At 40.3% G+C, this 11,173-nt stretch overlaps 1 pseudogene; it reads left to right on the top strand.

The window, feature by feature from the left end:
- The first annotated feature begins 3,638 nt into the window (after positions 1 to 3,638).
- LOC131759191 (large ribosomal subunit protein eL42-like) lies at positions 3,639 to 3,961 on the top strand (annotated as a pseudogene).
- The last annotated feature ends 7,212 nt before the right edge of the window (positions 3,962 to 11,173 follow it).

Here is an 11,173-nt window from a genome sequence, read left to right as displayed (position 1 = left end):
CCACAACTAGTGAAGCCCACACGCCTAGAGCCCATGCTCCACAAGAGAAGCCACCACAATGAAAAGCCAACACACCACAACGAAGAGTAGCCCCTGCTCACGACAAATAGAGAAAGCCCACAAGCAGCAACGGAGACCCAACCTAGCCAAAAGTATAATTAATTAATTTAAAAAAACCTTGAACCTCAGTGCAGCCTACATTCTCTAAGGGCTCCTGCCCAAGCCAGGGCCCCAGACCACCCACACTGATGGCCTGTGCCCTCTCCTGCATCCCAGAAGCTGGGCTATTGCTTGTCCAGTGACTCCAGAACAGCTCCAGTCTACCCAAATCAGCCAACTTCCTCTGCTATCCCACTGTAGAACCACACTGCTATGGACTGACTTGTTTTCCCCCCAAAACTCATATATTAATTAAGTCCTAACCCCCAGTGCAATGGTATGTGGATGCGGCCTTTGGGAGGTAAATAGGGTTAGCTAAGGTCATGGGGGTGTGTCCCTTATGGTGCGATTAGTGCCTTGTCAGAAAACTTGCTTTCCTCTCCCTCAGTCATGTGAGGACACAGCCAGAAGGTGGCAATCTGCAAGCAAGGAAGAAAGCCCTCACCAGGTAACCTAATCAGCAGGCACCTTAATCTTGGACTTACCAGCCTCCAGAACTGTGAGATAAATTCCTGTTGTTTAAGCCCCGCAGTCTTGGTATTTCGTTATGGCAGCCCAAGCTGACTAATACACACACCTTCTCCAGTGAAAGCTGAATCCCTCCTAAGGGATTGTCCTTCTTTGGGTATGCTCCCTCAGCCCTAGGGTACCAAAGTGTCTTTACATCATAGGGTTACTCATTTATCACAATTAATAATTCTTTATGTTATACTTCCTCTATTTAACCTCCTGTGTGGCTTCTGTCTCCTGACTGGACCCAAACTGCTTCACCAATATTTTTTATCTTAGCACTTACTTATTTCATAGCACTTATCCTAATTTGTAATTTTTTTAATTTAATTACTCTTTGCTCATGTGTCTCCCACTAGACCATACACTTCATGGTGACAAGGACCGTGTCTCTCTTCTGTATCTTTTTCAGTGCATAGTCGGTACTTGTTAGACCCTTACTGACTGAGTGGAAAGCAGTAAAGCGTAGTGATTAAGAGCGTGGATTCTGGAGCCATACTCTGTGGGTTAAAATCCTGGCTCAGCCTCTTAAAAACTGTGACCTGGAGCAGAGTACTTAACTATGCTTCAGTTTCCCCATCTGTAAAATGGGGATAATAATGGTACCTACCTCATCAGACTCTTGTGCAAATTAAATTGGTTAATATACATAAAACTTCTAGAAGAGTTCCTGACACATAGTAAATGCTGTATATACTATGTTATGTGAAGAAAGGTCAAAGGACATGAAGGTAGTCTGGTGACCGGAAGGATCATCATCTTCAAATATCTGAAGGACTGTCATGTACAAGACCCAATTAGACAAAACTCCAACAGAAATGGAAAAATATAGAAAAGAAGGTGGGCTAATAACAAAGCATTTGAAATGGCTTTAGCCATCCTAAAGTGACCAGTCATTCCCGTTTGCCTGGCTCTGTGTAGGTTTTAAAACTGAAAGTCCTACCCTGGGAGACCACTTGGTCCCAGGCAAACTACATGGTTGATCACTCTAGCTGTCCCCAACAAGACTTTCTTCATGAAGTAGTGAGTGTCCCTTCCTGACAGATTTGAGCAAAAGCCAAAGAGCCATGGTTCAGGGATGTTAGAGAAATTATTCCCATGTGAGGAAGAAACTGGGACTATAAGAACTTTAACACAGATAAAAAAGCATATTTTAACAGAGAAGTAACACTCATCTGGCGACAGGAAAACCCTAGTTCAAATTCTGGCTCTGCCACTTACAAGCTGTGTGATCTTGGATAACTTAATTAACTTCCTGAGCCTCAGATCCTCGATCTATGAAATAGGAGTAATCGTTCCTAATTTGTAAGGTTGTCATCTGGATTAGATATAATGGATGTAAAGTGATTTGCACAGTGTCTGACGTAATGTAAGTATTCGGAGGTCCGACTGTAGGATTCTCTAAGCCCAGGGTTTCTCAGCAGCGGTTCTCAAAGTGTGGTCCCTGGACCAATAACACCAGCATCACCAGGAACTCATTAGAAATGCAAATTCTCCATCTCACCCCATACCTACTGAATCAGAAACTGGGATTGGGACCCAGAAATCTGAGTTTTAACTAGCTCTCCAGGTGATGCTTGTTACACTGAAGAGTTTGAAAAGCACAGCTGTAAGCAACAGTCCTGACTCTGAAACAGAGGAATGGGAAATCTCTCCAAAACTTGAAAAGTTCTCCCTTTATCCCACCATAATATAAAATTATTTTAAAATAAGAATAGTGCTGAAATGTTGTTCCAAATGCCTTTTAAAATTACATATATATGTAAACAGCTTTGTAAATAGGCTTCACCGGCAGGAGTCATCTACACTCTGGGGCAAATATTGATATGTCAGTATGACCGAGCCTTGGCATGCCCTCAGCCAAAAAGTACTGATAAATTGGCTTACTTTGGTTACACTGTGTAAACCACTAACTTGACCAATCATAAACTACACAGTTGAGTTGATTTCCCACACTTATAGAGGGGGTAAGTCGACAGGACAGCTGGAAAAGAATTTCTTAAGTTGTTGTAACATACTTCTTTAGGCAGAAATTCACCCTGAGAGTAAGTAAAAAGAATTCTCGCTGGAGCGCACATTAATTTTTTCTCTGCCCTAACAAGTCCCGGAATATAGTGGTATGTTTATCACATACATAAATCTGGACAAAGAATGAGGTAAAAGTATTTTTAAACTGTTCTAAACTCATTTTATAAACAGACATCTTTTAATATACAAAATCTAAGATAACTCAGTCAAAATAATCCATCTTTCCTTGAATTTGAAATGCTTCTCATGATTTTTAGGGATGAATGAGAAGAACAATCTTCACTTTTCAAAGTTCTGAGAATATCTTCAAAATATTTATTTAAACACTCAAGCTTCATCTACAGACAAAGCAATAGTATGCAAATTCCTGTGTACGTTTGCTTTTGGAAGCAATATCCTTTGCTGTGCTTCCAACTGTGGCTTTTATCAAGCAATTCAAAATCTATTCATGTATTGAGAATTCTAGGCTCCTTGCACTATGAGAGGGGAGTATTCAAAAAATATTCTGACCTTGAGGAAAGTCAGAGGGGAGAAAAGACTGCATTCAAAACAGGTATTTTAGGGTCTTGCCTGGTGGTGCAGTGGTTAAGAATCTGCCTGCCAGTGCAGGGGACACAGGTTCAAGCCCTGGTCTGGGGAAGATCCCACATGCCACAGAGCAACTAAGGCCATGCGCCGCAAGTACTGAGCCTGCACTCTGGAGCCTGCGAGTCACAACTACTGAGCACTCGTGCCACAACTACTGAAGCCTGAGCACTGCAACGAAGAGTAGCCCCTGCTCGCTGCATCTAGAGAAAGCCCGCGCGCAGCAACGAAGTCCCAACGCAGCCAAAAATAAATAATAATAAATAAAATAAATATATATTTTTAAATCTTAAAAAAAAAAAAAAGAAAAAAAAGGTATTTTAGCTTGTTTCCATGCTGATAGCAGTCTTGCAAACATGGTGAACGTTCCCAAAACCGGCCGGACTTTCTGCAAGTAGTGTGGCAGGCACCAACCCCACAAAGTCACACAGTATAAGAAGGGCAAGGATTCTCTGTATGCCTAGGGAAAGCGGCATTATGACAGGAAGCAGAGTGGCTATGGCGGCCAGACTAAGTCGATTTTCCAGAAAAAGGCTAAAACTACAAAGCGATTGTGCTGAAACTTGAATGCATTGAGCCCAACTGCAGATCTAAGAGAACGCTGGCTATCAAGAGGCATAAAAAGTATTTTGTGCTGGTAGGAGATAAAAAAAGAAAGGGCCAAGTGACCCAGTTCTGAGTTTATTTTGTTTTATTGTGAAGGCAATAAAAATTTGAGATTGTTTACTTTTTAAAAATAGGTATTTTAAATATACTGTGATATACGGACTTAGAGAACAGACTTGTGGTTGCCAAGGAGGAGGGGAGAGGGGGAGGGATGGAGTGGGAGGCTGGGGTTAGCAGATGTAAGCTTTTATATATAGAATGGATAAACAACAAGGTCCTACTGTACAGCACAGGGAACTATATTCAATATCCTGTGATAAACCATAATGGAAAAGAATATTTTTTAAAATGTATATATATGTATAACTGAATCACTTTGCTGTACAGAAGAAATTTTTTTTTACATCTTTATTGGAGTATAATTGCTTCACAATGTTGTGTTAGTTTCTGCTGTATAACAGAGTGAATCAGCTGTATGTATACATGTATCCCCATATCCCCTCCCTCTTGCGCCTCCCTCCCACCCTCCCTATTCCATCCCTCTAGGTGGACAGCAGAAATTAGCACAACATTGTAAATCAACTATACCTCAATTATTATTATTTTTTTATTTTGCGGTACGCGGGCTTCTCACTGTTGTGGCCTCTCCCGTTGCAGAGCACAGGCTCCGGATGCGCAGGCTCAGCGGCCGTGGCTCACGGGCCCAGCCGCTCTGCGGCATGTGGGATCTTCCCGGACCGGGGCACGAACCAGTGTCCCCTGCATCGGCAGGCGGACTCTCAACCACTGCGCCACCAGGGAAACCCCAATATACTTCAATTTTTTTTAATGTTAAAAAAAAAAAAAAAGTATACTGTGATATATACTGTCTTCCAAACTGAATATAGTTCAATGCCAAGCTACTTTTGGAGACAATAAGACAAACAGGTGACAGATTCTTGAATGATATTAACAAGGAAGGTTTCCTGGAGATGGGACAAGATAAAATAAAATTTATATTTTAAGGCAGGATGAGAACATTTAAACATAAAATTCTTTCTGTCTGTTTGGGCCTCCTCCCTCCCTCCCTAATGTGCAGTGTGCATCTGCATTACACATTAACCAGAGCTCCTCAAAGATGGAATGCCTACTCGACACTAAACATCAATTTTTTTTTCTTTCTTCTGATGCTAGCAACATAACTTCTCAGAAGATTCACATTTCTTCCCAACTCTGTAGGTGGTCATAGTGACTTAACAGCTCGATTTGTACATGTTTATCTGGACTATGTATCTTTGGTGAACTTTAGGTAAAATATCAGTGTATCATTTTGATGTATTTGTCTTAAAAACGTATTGCTATATAACTGTGCCTTTGACTTCTAACAGGTGGAACAGTTCTCAGAGCTTCTGAGAGTCTGTCTTGTGGGTTATAATCCTCAGTTTGGCTTAAATAAAATTCTCTTTCTTCTTCTTAACTTGATTGCTAATTGAATATTTGTCGACAGACACATGATGGATGTCAAAGAATTGGTAAGTTTTAATGCTGGGATGTATTCACTTGTCACCGGCCTTTAAAGAGTGTAATTCTTGCCATTAAGATTTTGCCTGAGGGACATATACACACTACCAAATGTAAATTAGATAGCTAGTGGGAAGCTGCAGCATAGCACAGGGAGTGCACCTCTGTGCTTTGTGACCACCTAGAGGGGTGGGATAGGGAGGGTGGGAGGGAGGGTGACACAAGAGGGAAGAGTTATGGGAACATATGTATATGTATAACTGATTCACTTTGTTGCAAAGGAGAAACTAACACACTATTGTAAAACAGTTATACTCAAATAAAGATGTTAAAAAAAAAAAAAAAAAAAGATTTTGCCTGAAACGCTTCCCACATTCTGCCTACTCAAATCCGATGCATCTTTCAAAGCCACTTCAAAGTCCATCTTCCTTCCTTCCTTCAACAAGGATCAATAATAAAATCCTTAAAATAAGAAGGAATCTTGTGCTTCCTGTCTTTGGGGACAACAAGAAAGAGAGGAAGTGAAGAGTTTGAGAGTGTGTGTCCTATTTGAAGTGAGCAAACTCCAAGGGATAGAGAGTTGGTTGCAGTTTCCAAAGTCAAGTCACATGAGTATTGGCCTATCACTTTACACCTCATCTTATTTCCATACCAATCCCTGGAGACAGATATGACCACCCCCCATGGCCTCACACCATTGACAGATTACTGTACCCATGTCATAGGGCTGTTCTGAAGATTAAATGAGTTTTGGCAGGTAAAGTGCTGACACAAGTAAACATTCAATACCTCTTAGTTACCATTATTTAATTCCCACTAGGGGAAGTAAGGACCAATCAATCAAAAATATTAAGTAACTTGCCCAAACATGCCAGAGATATCACACACTTAGGGATAATTCCTGTGCTAATTTTTTAAATAAATTTATTTATTTTTGGCTGTGTTGGGTCTTCGTTTCTGTGCGAGGACTTTCTCTAGTTGCGGCGAGCAGGGACCACTCTTCATCGTGGTGCGCGGGCCTCTCACTGTCGTGGCCTCTCCTGTTGCAGAGCACAGGCTCCAGACGCGCAGGCTCAGTAGTTGTGGCTCATGGGCCCAGTTGCTCCGCGGCATGTGGGATCTTCCCAGACCAGGGCTCGAACCCGTGTCCCCTACATTGGCAGGCAGATTCTCAACCACTGCACCACCAGGGAAGCCCCCTGTGCTAATTTCTTGTCTTGGGAATTCCCAGACCAAGTGGGAAATGTCCAACACCCAACGTACCTGATATACAGACCCGTGGTTGCAACTTCTCTCTCTCATTTTTTTGGCCGAGACGGGTGGCATGTGGGATGCTAGTCGCCCGACCAGGGATTGAACCCGTACCCCCTCCCTTGGAAGCGTGGAGTTTTAACCACTGGACCACCAGGGAAGTTCTTCCACCCCTCTCCCACCCGACTCATCTCCCATCACAAGCTGCAACTTTTATATCCTGAGGCCAGACTGTTACCTGTATCGGTGGGATTTTTTTTCTTTAGCGATTTTTTTTCCTTACCCCCTTTTACATAGGGAATAGCCTTTTAAGGCTTCTAGCATGAACCCAAAGCCTCTAACTCTGTCTCTGTGTGAGCATTAAAACTCAATGTCCTGAAGTAATAGAAAACAGAATCCTGCTTGAACCCACCACTATCTGGGTAGTCTTAGCACAGGCTTCAATTCCTGTTATTCAGATTAGTAGATCTCTCACCTATGTATTTACAAGGACATGCTATGCTATACTGTTCTTGTTGTTTTTTAATTCAGCATATCTAGGTGTTTATAGTAGGAGGATTTTCTGGTTATTCTAATTTGCCAGAACTAAGATTTCTATCATAGTTTTTTTTACTGACAATCAAATTAGTTCTGTTAATCTTTACATTCCCAGTTCTTACCTAAGGGAGAATTTTATATAGTTTTAAATTCTTGAAAATAAGCTCATGTTTTAAAGATGAAAGTTTATTAAAAACCTAGAGGTGGGGAAGGGATAAGGAAAAAAAAAAACCTAGAAGAAACTATGACATAGATCATAAAACAACTGCCCAGAAATATATAATGACAAATTATAAGCCTAATATGTTTTACTAATGATCAGATGACCTACTACTTCAGAAACAAGCCTTACTTTAATAAATGACAAGGAAAAGCACAATTTTAAAATTCACCTGCAAAGACTTATCCTATTGATAGGCTGTGTTAAGGGCTGAACTGTGTCCTCCCAAAATTCAGATGTTGTAATCCTGACCCCCAGTGCCTCAGAATTTGACTTTATTTGGAGATAGATCTTAAAAGAGGTAATTAAGCTAAAACGAGGTCATTAGGGTGAGTCTTAATCCAGTATGACTGCATCCTTATAAGAATTAGAAATTAAGACACAGACACACCCAAGGGAAGACCACGTGAAGACAGAAGGAGAAGAAAACATATACAAGCCAAGGAGAGAAGAATCCTCAGAAGAAACCAAGTCTGCTGACACCTTGATCTTGGACTTTCAGCCTCCAGAATTATGAGAAAATAAATTTCTGTTGTTTAAGTCACCCAGTCTGTGGTACTTTCTTGTGGCAACCCTAGCAAACAAATACAATTCCTATTCTTTCTTAATAATGTATATGAACTACTAAAAATATATGCCTTGTGTCCCACTATTTAAAAGATATCTAATTTAAGATCTCAAATATTCTTTGTTAAGATCAAATATTTTAATAGTTAGCATATTTGATCAGCATGTAAAATAGCTCATTCTTCAGAGTGGCTAAATATATGTATTTACCAATACTACAACCAACCACAGAATCAACAACAGGAAGCTGAAGAACCTTAGCAATCTAGTTGGAATATGTACTCAACAAAACCCACACTAAGCAAGTACACTAATTGCTTTACCTTGATCTGGTGCACTCAGGCCCAACATGGAGCAAGGCATTTGTGAACGGACATTGCACAATCATGTCAGCTGAAGGAAAATCTCTGTACTCACTCCAAAACTAGATCTGCAGCTTAAAAACATCTAATTTCACCCATGTCTGCTACAGTTAGGGAAAAACAAAAAGCTGCCTGTAGCTATCTGTGTCAAGTTACAGTTTAAGTCCCAACTGTTGCCACAGGATTTTCTCTCCTTCTAGTCTTTTGATCCCTTACAGAACCTCTTCCCCTACCTTCCTGCTGTATGCTAGAATTCCTCAGAGCTTTGTCCTGGACCCTCCTCTTGTCATTCTACATTCTTTCTTGAGTTTACCTCATCCTACCCCATAATTTTAAATTTCTTCTATATACTAGCAGCTTTCGGACTTATTTCTCCAGCTCAGGAATTGTCTACTAGGTTCCAAAGCTGTATATTCAGCTGCCTGTCTGATATCTGTCTCAGAGATGTCAGAGACAGGGCAAGCAACATACCTGAAACCCAACCAGTGATCTACCCTTGCCCAAATGTACTCCTCCACTAATCATTTCTATCTTGGAAAATGACACTTCATTCACCCAGTCGTCCATGCCAGAAACCTGGACGTCCTTTCTGACACTACTTTTTCAATGACCCTTGTATTCAGTTAAGCAAGTCCTGGTGATTCGCTATATAAATACATATATACAAATATATATACATATATATATTTCAGGATATATGTATATTTCAGGTAGTGGAAGTGGAGAGAAATGGAGATATATATCTCTCTCCACTTCTACCACCTTAAATCTATTCCTAGCAATTTATCATGTGTCACTCAGAAGTTTCCTAAGTATTCTGCCCACATCCTCTCAAATACTCTCCAATCCATTTTACACAATGTAGCCAGGACAATCTTCTAATACCACAGAGTCAATTCTCTCTTTTGTACACACATATTCATTGATACATATATTGCAATACATCACTTCAAACTTTTCAGTTACATTGCACCTAAGATAAAATCCAAAATCCTTAACATACCTTATGTCAAAAGAAGTCTCAGAGACAAAAGCATTAGAAAAAAATGTTTCCTTAGAAAAACTGCTTGCAAAAGTTTACAAGTGAGTTAAAGCTTTAGAAGGACTGGTTCATCAGACATCCCTCCCCCACCCAAGGTTATAAGATTTATAGTTAGCTGATTCATGACTGAAAAAGAGCAATTCTTTCATATGATTGCCGTATTTCTCCAAATTTTTGCATATCTTTAGACTTGCAAAAGTCAGCATTGCAAAAGTCAACGATTCTTTTTAAAAATTTTATTTATTTATTCATTTATTTATTTTTGGCTGTGCTGGGTCTTCGTTGCTGCGCACGACTTTCTCTAGTTGCAGTGAGCAGGGGCTACTCTTCCATGCTGTTGGTGAGCTTCTCATCGTAGTGGCTCCTCTTGTTGAGGAGCACGGGCTCTAGATGCGCGGGCTTCAGTAGTTGTGGCTCATGGGCTCTAGAGTGCACGTTCAGTAGTTGTGGCACACGGGCTCAGTACTTGTGGCTCACGGGCTCTAGAGCGCATGCTCAGTAGTTGTGGCACACGGGCTCAGTTGCTCTGAGTCATGTGGAATCTTCCCGGACCAGGGCTCGAACCTGTGTCCCCTGCATTGGCAGGTGGATTCTTAACCACTGCGCCACCAGGAAGTCCCAAAAGTTAGTGATTGAATCGTTTTTTTAGGAAGTCAGTAACATGTGGGAAACGCTGAAGGTTTCATTCACTTTGGAGACTTATAGATAGTGTGACACTGACTTTTTTTTTCGGTTTACCTCAGAGTGCAAATGTTTTATTTTTCCTGACTGTGACGTCTACACTTACATTGGAAGCGAGGCAACGCACCAGTTTTGCTTTACATGGATAAATCTGGGCATGATCTGACTACTTCTTATGTCTTTAGCCTCAGCTCATGCTACTCTCCCCAACAATTTTTACGTTCCAGTGATATGGCCTTCTTTCCGGTTCACAATGCTCTTCCCCAGCATGCTGTCCCCTCTGTCTGGTACACACTCCCCTATTGCCTTTACTTAGCCAAATTTTACTTGTCTTCCTGGTGGCAACCTAAATGTCAGTTCTTCCAAATCCCAGTCTAAACTGAGCTCTTGTATTATTCAATCATAATAACTGATAGGGCAGAACAACTGTCCTATCAGTTAGGATGCCTTTGATTGCCAGTAACTGAAACACCATTTCAAATGTGTTGCTAGGGTCTTTAAGGCCAGGGATGTTTTGGGCAAGAGTAACACTCATCACTAGGTGTACTCTTGTTTAATGCTTACTTTATAAACCTTGAAATGTATTAAATGATATTTCCTGGAAATACTGTGCTGTGCTGTCCAATACAGTATACGCTAACCACATATGGTTATTGAACACTTGAAATATGGCTAATGCAACTAAGGAACTGACTTTTAAATTTTGTTTGTTTTTAATTAACTGAAAATTTTAATTTTAACCTGATAATTGATTCAGTTATTGGAAAAATTTTGAGTATGCTTGGCAAACTCAAGTATGTGGATCAATTTTTTTCAGCTGCAAATTTTATGAAATCTAAGTACAGGTCCAGTAGTTCCAATTAAAATTAAGCAACTGAATTAAGTATATAAATGTAAAGTACAAACTGGATTTCCAAGACAATATGAGAAAAATGTAAGTTATCTCAATTTTCATATTTATTACATGTTGAAGGTATATTTTGGATATATCGGGTAAAACAAAATATTTTACTAAAACTAGCTTCATCTACTTCTTTTTATCTAACGCGGCTACTAGAAAATTTATAATTACCTATATACCTACATAGCTAGTATTATGTTTGTATTGGACAACTAATCAAAACT

Source organism: Kogia breviceps, chromosome 7, assembly GCF_026419965.1.
Source record: "Kogia breviceps isolate mKogBre1 chromosome 7, mKogBre1 haplotype 1, whole genome shotgun sequence".
Taxonomy (NCBI): Eukaryota; Metazoa; Chordata; class Mammalia; order Artiodactyla; family Physeteridae; genus Kogia; species Kogia breviceps.
This window is presented reverse-complemented; position numbering and strand designations above follow the sequence as displayed.